Below are 16585 nucleotides of genomic sequence, written 5' to 3' on the forward strand. Positions count from 1 at the left end.
CTGGGTGGAAGAAAGCCAGTTCCTAACTTCACTGTGATTTCTCAGTCAGTCCCTCTTCCCATCATGCCAGGGGCACAGTTAAAATGGCAGCTACTGGGAAGTGGTATGGCTCAATGAATAGAGCTTCAGCCTACCATATAGGAGGTCCAGGGTTTGATACCCAGGGCATCCTGGCCCATGTGGTGAGATGGCGCATGCAGAGTGCCACCGTGTGCACTGAGTGCTGCTCCGCACAGGTGTGCAGCCCACCCAGGAGTGGTGCCACCCACACAGGGAGCTGACACAAAAAAGAGACACAGAGAAGAGACAGTATGTGATGCAACAAGTTAGGGAGCTGAGGTGACATAAGAGACTGATAGCCTCTCTCCCACTCCGGAAGGTCCCAGGACGGGTTTCCAGAGCCACCTAATAAGAATACAACAGACACAGAAGAACGCATAGCGAATGAACACAGAGAGCAGACTGGGGAAAGGGGGGGAGGAGGAATGGAGGAGGGGAGAGGAAAAGAAAAAAGTCCCAAATCCATTGATTTAAAAAAAAAAAAAGGCAGCTATTGGCCTCATTCCAACTTGGACAGGTTCAAACTTTAGCTGTTCTTAGGATTATACTTTAGCCATCCAAATTTACTAATTACTAGTTGAAGTGAGTGGTCAACCATTTCTTCTTCCCCTGTTTTTGGGAAAAGGAGCTTCCAACTCCAGCCACAATTAGCTCCTGAGGTGGCTTATGCCCCCAGAGAAGGATGGACACTGGCCTCCATGGCATGGCCTGCAGTTTCCTAGAGGTCATTGGTTTTAACTAATTTTAAAAAAATTTATTGAAGTATATCATTCATACATAAACATAAATAAGTGTATAGTAATAGTTGTGACAAAACATATATAGCATCATACAGGACTCTCATAACTCAACCTACCACCAATACCTTGCATTGTTGTTAAACATTTTTAACTAATGATTAAAGAGCATTGTCAAAATATTACTACTAACCAAAGTATTTTCCCCCAAACCACCTTATTGTTATTATTATCTTTATATAATTTCTATATGAACATACATAACCAATAAGTGTACAGCAAAAGTGGCGGACTTACAAAGCAAACAACCCTCCACCAACACTTTGCATTGTCATGAGACATTTGTTACAGATTATGAAAGAATATTGCCAAAATCTTAGAAGTAATTATAGTCCTCATTTTACATGTGGTGTATTTTTCCCCAACCCACCCTATTATTATTATTTTTTGTTTTTGTTTTTATAAAAGGGTATTTATTTAGGGTAGGAACTTACAGATACTAGGCCATAAAGCATAAATTACTTCCTCACCAAAGTTTATTTTCACGTGTTAGAGCAAGATGGCTGCTGATGTCTGTGAGGGTTCAGGCTTTCTGGGTTTCTCTCGGTTCAGCTCCTCTGTTTGCTCCACAAGGTCAGCTGTGAACTATGAGGCTCTCTAGGCTTTGACTCTCTCCACAAGGTCAGCTGTAGACTATCAGGCAAACAGCTGTCTCTCTCCCTGGGGCTCCACCTTCAGCATCAAATTCCAAAATCAAAACTCCAACATTAAAAGCCCTCAACTCTGTCCTTTGCCATGCCTTAACTTAAAAAATAATCATGCACATGTGCAGAATTTTCAAACAACATCCTATCAACACACCATACTGTGGTGGAACATTTATTACAGATAAAATAATATCATCTGATTGTTACCACATCCATAGTGTACATTTGGGACACATTGTCCTTACTGCCCCATCATGAACACAGTATATCTTTGGCATAGATGCAAGCATATTACATTATTACTCCTAACCACAGTCTATAGGTCACTCCAGTTGTTTTTCCCCAAGCTCCTCTAAATTCCCACCACCTTGCAGTAGTGATGTACATTTGCTCTAGCTCACAATGAACACTCTTGCATCTATACCATCAACCGCAATTCTCATCCACCTCTTGGTTTACTGTGCTATTCAGTTCCTAGATTATTCTCTAGAATTCAGTCAATTGGTATTTACATCTCTAGACTACCATTTTCAGCCACATCCCCATTTATAAAATAGGTGTTACTCACTATTTGTTACCATTTGTTCCACACGTTCATATTAAAACTAATTAAAACTTCTATATACATTAAACATCAGTAGTCCATCTCAGTCTTCCTCTTAACTCCTTTGAGAACCCACCACCTACCATCAGGGCTTGAAGATATTTTCCTATAATTTCTTCTAGAAGCTTTATGGTTCTTGCTTTTATTTTTAGATTTTTGATCCATGTTAAGTTAATTTTTGGATTAGGTGTGAGACAGGGGTCCTCCTTCTTTCTTTAGGCTATGGATATTCAGTTCTTTCAGCACCATTTGTTGAATGGACTGTTCTGCCTGAGCTGTGTGAGTTCGACAGGCTAGTCAAAAATCACTGATCATACATGTGAGGGTCTGTTTCTGACCATAAATTTGGTTCCATAGGTTCATGTGTTTGTCTTTATGCCAGTACCATGCTATTTTTACCACTATAGCTAGGTAAAATAATTTAAAGTCTGGAAATGTAAGTTTTCTTTTCCTTCTTAAGATGTTTCTGGCTATTAAGAACCCCTTATCCTTTCAAATAAATTTGATAATTGTGTTTTCAAGTTTTAAAAGAAATGCTGGTGGACTTATTATTGGGATTGCATTGAATCTGTATATCACTTTAAGTAAAACTGACATCTTAAGGATATTTAGTCTTCCAATCCACAAACATGGAATGTTCTTCCAGTTATTTAGATCATTTTTGATCTTTTAACATTGAGTTGGGGAAGCGGACTTGGCCCAGTGGTTAGGGCATCCGTCTCCCACATGGGAGGTCAGCAGTTCAAACCCCAGGTCTCCTTGACCTGTGTGGAGCTGGCCCATGCGCAGTGCTGACGCATACAAGAAGTGCCATGCCATTCAGGGGTGTCCCCCGTGTAGGGGAGTCTCATGCACAGGGAATGCGCCCCGTAAGGAGAGCTGCCCAGCATGAAAGAAAGTGCAGCCTGCCCAGGAATGGTGCTGCACACATGGAGAGCTGACACAACAAGCTGACGCAACAAAAAGAAACACAGATTCCCATGCTGCTGACAACAACAGAAGTGGACAAAGAAGAAGATGCAGCAAATAGACACAGAGAACAGACAACCAGGAGGGGGGAAAGGGGAGGTTGGGGAAGGGGAGAGAAATGAATAAATAAATCTTAAAAAAAAATTGAGTTGCAGTTTTCTGAATACAAGTGATTTACATCGTTCGTTAACTTTATTCCTGACTACTTGAGTTTTATCTGTTATATTTTATTCTCCCCACTCTTTTGACACTTTTGGTTACTTTTACTGATATAATCTTCATTTCTAGACTCTCTTCCAGGTCTTTCTCTCCTGTTCTTTTTAGGCTTTAGCATACTCTTTAGTATTTCCTGAAAATCTGGTCTCTTGGTTGGAAATTCTCTCAGTTTCTGTTTATCTGTGAATATTCTAATCTCGCCCTTATTTTTGAAAGACAATCTTGCTGGATATAAGATTCTTGGCTGGAAGTTTTTCCCTTGTAGTATCTTAAATATATCATACCACCATCTTCTTGCCTCCATGGTTTCTGGTGAGAAATCAGCACTTAATCTTATGGGGTATCCCTTATATGTTATGCATAACTTTTCTCTTTCTGTTCTTAGAATTTTCTTTGTCTTTGGCATTTGACGTTCTGATGAGTATGTGTCTCAGAGTTGGTCTATTCGGGTTTTTTCAGATGAGAGTACATTGTGCTTCTTGGACATGGATATCTATGTCTTTCAATAGAGTTGGGAAATTCGGTACCATTATTTCTTAAAATATTCCTTTTGCCCCTTTTCCCTCCTCTTCCCATTCTGGGACAGCCACAGCATGTATGCTTGCATGTCTTTTGCTGTCATCTATTTCCCTGAGACCTTGTTCATTTTTTTCCATTCTTTTCTTCATCTGTTCTTTTGTATGTTCTTTTTCAGAGGCCATTTCTTCAAGCTCACCAATCCTTTCTTCTGCCTCCTCAAATCTACTATTTTATGATTCCAATGATTTTTAAATTTCATTTCTTGTACCTGTCATTCCCATAAGATCTGCTATTTTTCTATGTATGCTTTCAAATTCTTTGTGCTCATCCAATGTCTTCTTAATATCCTTAATCTCTTAAGCCATCTCATTGAACTTATTAAGGAAATTTGTTTGAACATCTATGATTAGTTGTCTCATCTCCTTTACATAATCTGGAGGCTTACCTTGTTCCTTTAACTAGGCCATATCTTCTTATTTATTCTGGGTGTAGTTTTTCTCTTTAGTTTAGGGCTTCTTGCCCTTTCTCCCTTGCTGGTTGTGCAGTAGGAGATAAGAATGTAGTTGGTGCTATAAGCTATGGAGGCTTAAGCTGCCCTCATTTTCCCAGGGAACAATGAAGTTTCTCACAACTTTCTCCTTTTCCAGGGGTAGGACAGCATCACAGCTGTGTGGAATAATCCAAGTTGTGCAGGCCTCGACTGTAGTTGCCCAGAGAGACTGATGAGGCTTGACGCCCCTTTCTCCCCTGCCTGGGGCAGGGATGGAGCTGCAAGCGTGGTCAACAGTCTATGCAGTGCGGGTCCAAGATGACCACAGTTGCCCTGATAGACTTTTGATTATTCAGTCTGTGCCAGCCAAATGTACCTGCAGTTACCTGAATAGGCTGTGTAGGGCCCACCAGCCTCCTCCCTGCCAGAGGTGGGGCTGAAGCGTAGGCTACGGCTGCAGGCCAATCTGGGTGAAAGAAACTGGTTCATATCATTACTGTGATTTTCAGTCAGTTGGGCTGCCCCTCAGGCTGGGGGCAGAGTCAAAATGATGGCCACTGGCTTCCCTCTGACTTGGACATATTCACACCCTAGCCAGCCAAGTCTACCAATCAGCAGCCAAAATCAGTGGCCAACTGTCTCCTCCCATTTTTGGGAAAGGGAGCTTACAATTCCAGCCACAGAATAGCACCTGGGGCAGCTTACTCTGCCAAAGTAGGACAATCATCAGCCTCTGCAGCTTGGCCAGTAATTTCCCAGAGAGGCTGGAGAAGGTCCCCCAGCTTCCTCCCTGGCAGAGGTGGGGCTGGGGACTAGGCTAGAACTGTAGTCTGATCTGAATGGAAAGAAGCTGGTCCCCACCAGCACTGTGATTTTCAGTCTGCCCCGCTTCCCCTCATACCAGGCACAGAGTTAAGATGGTGGCTTCTGGCCTCTTTCTGACTTGTACAGGCTTAAACTTTAGCTGTTCTCAGGATTATACTTTAGCCCCTGAATTTACTCAACAGTAGTTGAAGTTGGTGCCCAACCATCTCTTCCTCCCCATTCTTGGGAAGCGGAGCTTCCAATTCCAGCCACGGAACAGCTCCTGAGGCAGCTTGTGCCTCCAGTGGAGGACGGGCACCGACCTCCATGGCGTGGAGTGCTGTACTTACAAATCTTCTCTGCAGATAGCAGTCTCCTTCCATTCCTTCAAGGATGTGGCAGGATGCTCTTCTGGTCTCCTGGAGCCCTGAAACAGGTGCTTCAGCTAGCTCCAGATAGCTCTGAGAGTTTACTAACCGCCCTGTAGCAGGAGCTGACTCTAGGAGCTCCTTACTCCACCACCATCTTGCTGGTCCGGTTTTAACTAATTTTAAAAAAATAAAATCAGAAAATTCTTCATAAAAGTCTGAAGATATAGAAGAATAAGTTACTTCTGTAGTAAAACTAAGCAATGCATTTCCATTTTATGTACAGGTATGTATATCCAAATAAATATTTATCCTTTTCTTTATTCATTCACTCTTCTCAAATTAAAATAATTACAATCTTTTTTATTTTCATAGTGTGAATTTTTGGCAATTATTTCATGTTAACAGTTTTCTTATATTTCCCCATGTATTTTCAGTCTAGTTACCCTACAATTTTCTTGAGATAGGTGATCATCTCTCTTTTTCATAAGAGTGTATGTATTGGAGATCAACTCTGAACTAGGCCTATCCAAAGGCATGGGTTCCTACTAGCAACTAAAAGACTCTGGCTCTATGGAATTTAAGAGACACTTTAGAAGAGACAATTTAAAGGGAAAAATGCAAGGTTGCTTTGCATGCATAACAGAGATTTAATCATTTTTACATAGAGAAAATCTCTCTTAGAAACACCAATAGTTTGAATGAAGAATAGCTCCAATGTTTCTTTATTGAGTCAGTGGATGACAAGTAAATTAATTCAAGTAGGTTTGGATTATTAAAGAGGAGTATCTTTTCAAAATGTGATAAGTCCAAATTACTGGTGAGATTATGAGTGTAGGTTTTATGTTCAGGTCTAGAACTCAGAAGTGAAATTTGGAAAGATATTCCATGCAATGTGTAAACAAAAGACAGGAGGAGTAGTAATACTTATATCACACCAAATAGATTTTAAAAGCAAAACTGGTATTAGGGATGAGGAAGGTAATTATATATTAATAAAAGGGGGAAGTCACCAAGAAGAAATAACTATACTAAATATCTACGCACTGATTACCAAATTTATTTGGAAGGTTAAGTGGCTCCAAACTGCCAAATATGTCTTACAAAAAGAAGAATGAAGTTGGAGGAACTCTCACTTCCTGACTTTAATGCATATTACTTAGCTACAATGGTAAAAACAGCACAGAACTAACCTACAGAGAGATAGATTGACTGATGGAACTGAATCAAGAACTCTGGAAAAAATGCTCAAATCTACAGTCAATTGATTTTTGACAAGGCTATCAAGCCCTCCCAGCTGGGCTAGAACAGTCTATTCAACAAATGGCTTTGGGAGAACTGGATTGCCATATCAAATAGAAAGAGGATGCCTATCTCACACCTTGTTAAAAAATTAACTCAAAATGGATCAAGGACCTATATATAAAAGCTACAATAATAAAACTCCTAGAAGAAAAGATAGGAAAAACATCTTCAAGATATTGTGGTAGGTGATAGTTTCTTAAAACTTAACCCCAAAGTATGTGCAACAAAAGAAAAATGGGACCTCCACAAAATTAAATACTAGTGTACCTCAAAGGATTCTAAAGGGTGAAAATGCAGCTAACTCAATGGGAGAAAATATTTGGCAATCACATATAAGTCTTTAATATCCATGTTATATAAAGAGATCATACAACTCAACAATAAAAAGACAAACTATCCAATTGAAAAAAATGTTTGATTGGGGGGAGGGTGGGGCAACATACGAACTGCGGTCACCCCTCGGGCTGAAGTGTGGTTTGCTGGCCTGGCGGGGGAGCAGCCGTGGCAGGCCAAGCCGCTGCCCCCATAATAGGGTGGTTGGTCGGGCCCACCGCCACCCCTGAAGGAAGCTCGGCATGGGCGCAGAGTGCCCTCGGGTCTCCCCTTCTCGGCAGCCATGCTTCCGCGGCCGCCCCTCCTCCCAGATGGCACCACCCGATGCCTTGTGGGGCGGCACCCTTCTTCTTCCTTCTCCCTGCGCAGGCGCAGGGCAGAAAATTCCAGTCTGCCCTTTTCCCCTCCCCCAACAGCAGCAACAGCCAGGTGTGGGCGGAAAAATCCAGCCCGCCCTTTTCCCCTCCCCCGACAGCAGCAACAGCCAGGTGTGGGCGGAAAAATCCAGCCCGCCCTTTTCCCTTCCCCCGACAGCAGCAACAGCCAGGCGTGGGCGGGAAACTCAAGTCTGCCCTCCACCCCAGCAACAGCAGCCACCAATCCCTAAACCCTGCCCCTTCCCCCAGCAACAGCGACAGCCAATCCCTAACCACCACCCCTCCCCCGTCCAGTACCGCCCACTGACCTTTCGCCGGCAACCAATCAGAACAGGGTGTGGCTTCGACCAATCAGCCTTCCCCAGCCCCTATAAAACTGTTGCCTCTCCCTCAGTAAAGTGGACTTGCGTGTTTACCTTGTCTCCGCGGTAGTTCTTCTGCCGTGCGCCCTCCAGTCCTGAGAGCCCCCGACAAGGGCCTGGCCTCCCTTGTCCCCAGTTCGTCGCCTGCTTCTCCGGGCGACCCCTTCGTCGCTGGCTTCGCCGGGCAACCCCGTCAGCCGAACCGCGCAACCCCTTGTGAGACCGATCCCTCGTCTGCTGCCGGACCGATCCCTCGTCCCAGGTGGGACCGACCCCTCGTCCCAAGCGGGTCCGACCCCTCGTCCGCAGCCAGACCCCACCTCTACCAACCGAGCAAGCCGTCGCAACGAACATAGGAGAATATCAGGTGTTCGTTGAGAGTATAATACTGAGAAAACCTTTTCAAAATATAATTAGGAAAGTTACCTGTTTAAGATACTTAAAGGGGATAATCTGATGTAAGACAGACTCCTAGAGAATATGTGAGTGCTCATTTTGCCAGAGTGGGTTATACCATCGGGTAGAGACCCATATAATGAGAGTGAAAGTATACCCACATCCTGGGGAGGACTAATGCCATCAAATAGAGGGAACTGTATCTCTCAAGAGAAATGGTGGCTCCCAGGGCATTAGGGCAGTTGAGCATGTCAAGCCCTCAACACTGCTGCAAGTATCTCTGAACATGGCTCCTCAAGAAATGAAGATTGACTGTCATTGTGGGCCCCAAGGGGAGGGGGAAATAGATATTGAATAGATGGAACCAACATAACTGTGAGGGCAATAGAAGTGTTTCACAAGAGTACATGAGGATGGATATAAAACATGTAATATTACACCAAAAACATATAGGGGCCGACAGACTAATAATGTAAATCATAATGTAAAACATAGGATAACTAAAAATTTAGAAAATTGTATAGCCTAAAGTATAAACCACAATGTAAATACAAATGTTACCTTGTTTGAAAGCTATTGTCTCAATATCTGTACATCAGTTTCAGTAAATATGGTATGAATATGTTAAAAGATTATTGCTGTGGAAGGGAAAAGATTTTATATTGGATATGTGGGAGTACTGTATATTGTATATATGAAATACTGTGATCTATGGCTCTTGTGAAGAGAAGCTCAATAATTAGGAAAAAAGAAAAGAAAAAGATAGGATGTAGAATTTTTCCAAATCAATATGTATTCTATATCTAACCTTTAAACTTATCGCTATATTCCATTTTACTATTAAGAGAACCTGCCATTATATTGGGCTTCACTTTTCAGGAAGTTTTGGATCACAGAGTGGTTCAACAATGGCAGCAGAGGAATACTGGTATGGGATGTTATTGACAGGAGACATAGGGTTGACAGGGGTTATACAGGGCATGTGTCTGGGGTGCATGGAAATGTTTGGATATACTCATAGTGGAAACAATTAAAAACAATAGCTGGGGAGGTGCTGGGTTCCTTGCCGGGGGGGGGCTCTGTCGTGGTCCCTAGGGGAGCAGTGGCAGTCCCCCGGGTGCAACGGCAAAGACCAGGAAGGAATGAGGGTTCAACAGTGAGTCCCTGATACTAATGACTATGCTTGTGAGCCTATACACCTGAAATAAGAACAAGGCCTAGAACAGCACTGTGCCTAAGAGTTCCCTCCTGACAGCCTCCGTGTTACTCAAATGTGGCCAGTCTCAAAGCCAAACTCAGCATGTAAATGCACTGCCTTCCCCTCAGTGTGGGACATGACACCCGGGGATGAGCCTCCCTGGCACCAAGGGATCACTACCAAGTACCAGCTGATGACATAACTAGAAAATGACCTTGAATAAAAGGTTGAATGCAGACCAGCAGAATATCCCTGTCTACATATTATAACAGGAGTTAAAAATACTTTTTGACCTAAATTAAGGGGGAAATGGAAAGGACAAATGAGTTTATATGGCTATGAGTCTCTAAAAAAGAGTCTGGAGGTTGTCAGAAGGATTGCCCTTATGCACACCTGAGCAGAGTCTCAGAGACAGATAAAGTAGATACAAGCCCAGGTATTGGTTCTTCTGAGGGCTAAAGAGACCCACAGGTTTTATGGTCATGGCAGATGGGGTTCACTGCCATGTCAGTTGGCCCTTCTTTGGAGTTGGTGTTTCTGCGTGATGCAGCTGGACTTAGATGTGACCTCTTTTCACAACCCTTCCCTGTTACTTTACTGGAATTGAAGTCGGTGCTGGGGTTTAAGATATATCTAGGGGATCTGAATCCCTGGACTGACAATATGATAGCCAGGCCCTGAGCCTCAAAAGACTTCAGCTCCTACACTCTGGTTTACTGGACTTACCCCATTCAGCTAACATGGCGTTGAAGAATGTCAACCACCACACCATGGAGCCAAGAGTGCCTACAACTGAAAGCAGGAGGATTGCATCCAGTATCCATGTGGAATCTAAGCCCCCTCTTGACATAGATGTGGAATGGACACACCCAATCCAAGGTCCATAGGAAGGAGGAATACAGTAAGGATTAGAGTGGACTTAATGATATTCTATTCATGAACTATTGTGATTAGTAATTGAAGAAAATGTGGCATTGGTGTGGAAAAAGTGGCCATGGTGGCTGCTGGGTGCAGGGAATGGGAGGAAGAGATGCGATGTGGAGGCATTTTCGGGACTTGGAGTTGTCCTGGGTGGTGCCGCAGGGACAATTACTGGACACTGTAGATCCTCCCATGGCCCACTGGATGGAATGTGGGAGAGTATGGGCTATGATGTGGACCACTGACCATGAGGTGCAGTGATGCCCAGAGATGTACTCACCAAATGCAATGGATGTGTCATGATGATGCGGGAGAGTGTGGCTGTGGGGGGAGTGGTGGGGTGGGGGTGGTGGGGGTGAATGGGGACCTCATATTTTTTGAATGTAATATTTTTTAAAAATGAATAATAAATAAATAAATAAAATAAAATTACACAATATATATTTCGTTTAAAAAAATAGTTTGAAAGGATATGGTGAGATAGTAATGCTTATTCACTGTTGATGGGAATGTAGAATGGCACAGCCACCTCGGAGGAGTGACTCGCAGTTCCTAAGGAAGTTGAATATAGACTTAAATGTGACCAGGCAATACCATTACTAGGTATTACCCTGAAGCACTGAGAGGGTGACATGAATAGACATCTGCACACCAATGTTCATAGCAGCATTATTCAAGACAGTCAAAAACTGGAAACAACGCAGGTGTAAATCAACTAATGAATGGATAAAAAGATTGTGGTGTAAACACACAATGGAATATTACACATTCCATTATGAATGAAATGAAGTCATGAAGCCTATGAGAAGATGGACCAACCCGGAGGGCATTATGATGCGTAAGGCAAGCAAGAAACAAAAGGACAAATATTGCATGATTGTGCAATTATGAACTAAATATATTATGTAAAATCATGGAACTAATCATCAGAATATAAGTCATCAGAAAATAGAATGAGAGTAAAGAATGGAAAGCTGAGAGTTAATCTGTGCAGAACTGGTAAAAAGGTTGTTTAAAAATCTTTGGTAATGAATAGACATGGTGAAAGAACATAATAGTGCTTGTAACGAGAAGAACTATTATATGGGTACAACAGTGGTTGAAAGGGTAAGCCTGAGGTTATGTATATTACTAGAAGGAAAGCTAAAATATAATGTATTATGAGATTGTATAAACCTTGTACAAAATGCAAGGGTGATATTGCATATATAAGACAGTTTTTACAAAATATAAAGACAAATAAGCTAGAGAGACAGAAACAGAATAGCAGCTATGTATGGTAGGGGAAGCAAAGAGAGATTGAGAGGTGATGAGTTTTTTGTTTATTTTGCTTTCTGTTTATTATTATTATTGTTGAAATAATGAAAATGCTCTAAAAATTATTGAAGTGATGAATGCACAACTATGTGTTTATACTGAATACCACTGTTGTATATTTTGGATGATTTATGCTTTATTAATATGTATTAATAAAATTTATTTGTTAAAAAAAATTACTCCAGAGGCATACAACAGCAGATTTATACAGGGAGAAGAAAGAATCAGCTACCTGGAATAGAGGGCAATCAAAATTTTACAGACAGAAGAACAGATAGAAAAAAGAATGGAAAAATTGAGCATTGTCTCACAGAACTGAATGGCAGCATAAAGTGCACAAACAAACAGGTCATGGGTTTTCAGAAGCAGAAGAGAAGGGAGAAGGGGTAGAAAGAATATCTGAGGAAATAACGGCTGAAAATTTCCCAACTCTAATGAAAGACATTAAAACAATGTCCAAGAAGTGCAACATTCTCCAAAGAGAAGAAATCCTAATAGACCTACTCTGAGACTCATACTAATCAGAACGCCATAATGACAGAGAATCCTGAAAGCAGTAAGAGAAAAACGACTTATCACATACAGGGGAACAGCAATATGATTAAGTGCTGAACTGTCATAAGAAAACATGATGGAAAGAAGGCAGTGATATGATATACTTTAAGATACTGAATGAGAAAAACTGCCAACCAAATGTTTTATCTGGAAAACCTGTTCTTCAAAACTGAGGGGGAGTTTTAAATATTCACAGAGATACAGACTGTGAGTCCATCCACAAGAGACCTGTCCAGAAGAAATACTAAAGGGATTTCTGTGGGTTGAAAGGAAAAGACAGAAGAGAGAGGCTTGGAGAAGAATATAGAAATGAAATAATGGGCAACTAAAAGGGTAAAAAGAAATACGAAAATAAAGTATGACATATAAAAACCAAAAAACGACGGTTGAAGTCAATACTGCCTCTACAGAAATAAACCTGAATGTTAATGGATTAAATTCCCCAACTGAAAGGAACAGGTTGAAAGAATGGATTTAAAAAGTGTGCTGCATCTATATGTGATCTACAAGAGTCACCTTAATGCAAAGAAACATAGAGGTTGACAAGTGAAATGTTGGAAAAAGACATTCCATGCAAACAGTAACCAAAAAAAAAAAAGCTGGGTTAGCTATAATAATATCAGTCAAAATAACATTAAATGCAAAACTAGTATAAGAGACAAAGAGAGACAACATATATTATTAAAGGGGGCAACCCACCAAGATGAAATAACAATCATAAATACTTACACATCTAACCAAGGAGTCCAAAAATACACAGCAAACCTGAAGGTAGAAATAGGTGTACCTATATAGTTGGAGACTTCTATACACCACTCTTATCCATAGATAATCTAGACAGAGGATCAAAGGAAACAGAGAACTTGAATACTATGATAAATGAATTAGACCTAACAGACATAAACAAAACATTGCACCCCAAAGAGCAGGATGTACATTCTTATCAAGCTCTAATGCATCATTTTCCAGGATAAATGACATGTTGGATCACAAAACAAGATTAAATAAATTTATAAGATTGAAATTATAATAAAGCACTTTCTCTGATCATATTGGAAAGAAACTGGAAATCAATAATAGCCAGAAAACAGGAAAATTCACAAATATATCAAAGTCAAACAACATATTCTTAAACAATCAGTGGGTGAAAGAAGAAATTGCAAGAGTATCAACACATCAAAAAATTATGGGATGTAGGGGGGGAAGCCAAGATGGCAGCAGGGTAAAGTGCTCCAAGAGTCACCTTATCCTACAGGGCAGTTAGCAATCACCTAGAGCTATCTAAATCACCTGCTTGGGGGCCCCAGGAGACCAGAAGAGCATCCTGCAATATCCTTGGAAGCATGGACGGAGAAGACTGCTCATCTGCAGTGAAGATTTGTGAGTAGAGCCCTCCACACGGTGGAGGTCAGGGCCCACAGTGAAAGCTTCCTCGGGAGCTATTCTGTGGCTGGAGCTGGAAACTCCACTTCCCAAAAATGGGGGAGGAAGACACGGTGTGGCACTGACTTCAGGTACTGAATAGTAAATTTGGCAGGCTAAAGCATAATCCTAACAACAGCTAAAGTTTGAACCTGTCCAAGTCAGAAAGAGGCCGTTAGCTGCCATTTTAACTCTGCCCCTGGCATAAGGGGTAGCAGGGCTCACTGAAAATCACAATGAAGTTAGAGACTGGCTTCTTTCCACCAAGACTGGACTGTAGCCCTAGCCTTGGCTCTAGCCCTACCTCCAGCAGGGAGGAGGCTGGGGACAAGTGCACCACCTCTCTGGGAAACTGCAAGCTACACACAGAGGCCAGTTCCCATACTACTCCAGTAGTGCAAGCCACCTCAGGAGCTAGCCCAAGGTTGGAGGTAGAAGCCTCATTTCCCATAAATGGGGAAAGAAGAGACAGCTGTCTAACAACTTCAGCTACTGATTGGTAGACTCAGCTGACTAAAGTATAATCCTAGGAACAAATAGGGTTTGAACCTGTCCAAGTTGGAAAGAGGCTGGTAGCCACCATTTTAACTCCATCCCCAGCATGAGAGGAAGCCAGAATGACTGAAAATCACAGTGAAGTTAGAGACTGACTTCTTTCCACCAAGACTGGATTGCAGCCCTAGCCTTGGCTCTAGCACCTCCTCCAGCAGGGAGGAAGCTGGGGGTCCTGCTAGGTAACTGCAGGTGCTTTCAGGCAGCACAGACTGAATGGTTGGATATCTGGGGCTGCAACCCGTACCCTAAAAGGATAGGAAAGGACCTGGGTTTCCTCAGTCTCTCTGGACAAATGCAGGCATATTCAGCCCAAATGAACTGGTTTGCTGAGCACCTTTGAGTTCATTTCCAACTCTGCCACCCCATAGGATAGGAAGGGTCTGGTGTTTTCCTTAGCCTCTCTGGGCAATGGCAGGCACTCTTGGCCTAAAGGGACTGGACTGTTGGGTGCCTGTGGATCCAACACCATACCCTAATAGGATAGGAGGGGTCTGCTGTTTCCTCAGCCTCTTTAGGCAATGGCAGGTACTCTTGGCCTAAAGAGACTGGACTATTGGGTGCCCATGGATACTGCCCCACAACCCAATAGGATAGGAGGGAGATGGTGTTTCCTTGGCCTCTCTGAGCAATGGCAGATTTTTTTCACCTGGGAATGAACTGTTGGGCGTCAGTGGTTCCATTCTCACCCCCTAAAGGTCAGAAGAGAAAGTACTCCTGCAGCCTCTTAGGGCAAGCGCAGGTGTATTTGATTGAATTTGATTGGGCACTCTGGAGGGTCCATCCCCACCCCCAGCAGGGAAAGGGTGCTGGTACTACATCAGTTTACCTAGGAAACTGTGGTCATTTTGGACCCACACAGCATAGATTTCTACATACAACTGCAGTTTCATCCCTGCCCCAGGTAGGGGAGGAAGGGGTGTGAAGCTTCATCTGTCTCTCTGGGCAAGTATAGACAGTCTTGTCCTGCCCAGCTTGGATTATTATACATGGCTGCAGCTCTGTTCCTACACCTGACAGAGAAGAAAGGAGGGAGAACCTTCTTTAATTCCTGGGGCAACATGGGCAGCTTCAGCCTCCATAGCTCATAGAACCAACTACATCCTTGACTGCTACAATACAATGAGCAAGAGAGAAAAGACAAGAAAGCCCTAAACTAAAGGGAGAAACTGCACCCAGAATACACCTAATAAGCCAGATGCAAAGACAGCAACAAAATATTATAATCCATATCAAGAAGCAGGAAGATATGGCCCAGTTAAAGGAACAAGATAAGCCTGCAGATGACATAAAGGAGTTGTGACAACTAATCACAGATATTCAAACAAATCTCCATAAATTCAATGAGATGGCTAAAGAGATCAAGGATATTAAGAAGACACTAAGGGAGCACAAAGAAGAATTTGAAAACATACATAGAAAAATAGCAGAGTTTATGGGAATGAAAGGCACAATAAATGAAATTAAAAATACATTGGAGGCATGAAACAGCAGATTTCAGGAAGCAGAAGAAAGGATCAGTGAGCTTGAAAACATGGTCTCTGAAAGTGCACATACAAAAGAATGGATGAAGAAAATAATGAAAAAATTGAACATGGTATCAGGGAACTAAATGACAGCAAGTGACGTGCAAACATACATGTCATGGGTGTCCTAGAAAGAGAAGCGAAGGGAAAAGGGGCAAAAGGAATATTTGGAGAAATAATGGTAAAAAATTTCCCAATCCTATTGAGGGACGTAGATACCAGTGTCCAAAAAGCACATCGAGAAATTCAGGAGGGGAGGTGGGGCAAGATGGTGGCAGAGTAAGTACACAGTCGTCATCTCTCCCACAAAAGATTGGTGGTGTGGTGATGGAATTCTGCTGGAGCGGGCTGTTTTGGAAACCTACAGGGCAGGAGGTATCTGGACGCTGATCTGGAGAGACTGTAGCAGAATCAGTGCTTGCTCAAGATAGAATGGCGGGTTTGTAACACTGAACTCAGAAGCCATGGGAAAGTAAATCCCTTCCCCCTAGGGCTGAGGGCGGAGCACTCCCAAATTGCTGCAAGTCATGCAGCAGTGTTCCCAAGCCCCATGTTCCCCAAATGCATGAACCCCAAGTCTGTGTTCCCTGAGTCCCCACAACCCACATTTTGCAGACCTACATACCCAGAGTCCACATTCTGACAGGGCTCTGTTTCCTGAGCTCAGCACTCCCAGAAACCTGGAATTGCTCTACCCCTCTGGTCGAGGACTAACTCTGGGAATGGGAGAGTTTAGGTGGAGATGCAGAGAGGCCCAAGGAGTGCGCGATCAATTTTCTGGATGCCCCCTTTTATTGAGTTTGGAGGAACGTATCAGCTGAATTGGGGAGAGCCTAGGAAGAAAGGA

The 16585-nt window shown here is 42.6% G+C and overlaps 1 protein-coding gene across 7 annotated transcripts in view; it reads right to left on the reverse strand.

Annotated features, from left to right (window-relative positions):
• LOC101425218 (zinc finger protein 596-like) overlaps positions 1-16585 on the reverse strand; it is a 75702-nt gene that overhangs the window by 26863 nt on the left and 32254 nt on the right. For 4 of the 7 annotated variants that reach the window (XM_058296734.1, XM_071215072.1, XM_058296737.1 and 1 more), the window contains exon 3: positions 5457-5650. The exons of the other annotated variants lie outside the window; for them this stretch is intronic. The gene's annotated coding sequence lies outside the window, so the exon portion shown is untranslated. The remainder of the gene's footprint in view (positions 1-5456; positions 5651-16585) is intronic. 7 annotated transcript variants of the gene reach the window in all.

The sequence above is a fragment of the Dasypus novemcinctus genome, chromosome 5 (genome assembly GCF_030445035.2).
Source record: "Dasypus novemcinctus isolate mDasNov1 chromosome 5, mDasNov1.1.hap2, whole genome shotgun sequence".
Taxonomy (NCBI): Eukaryota; Metazoa; Chordata; class Mammalia; order Cingulata; family Dasypodidae; genus Dasypus; species Dasypus novemcinctus.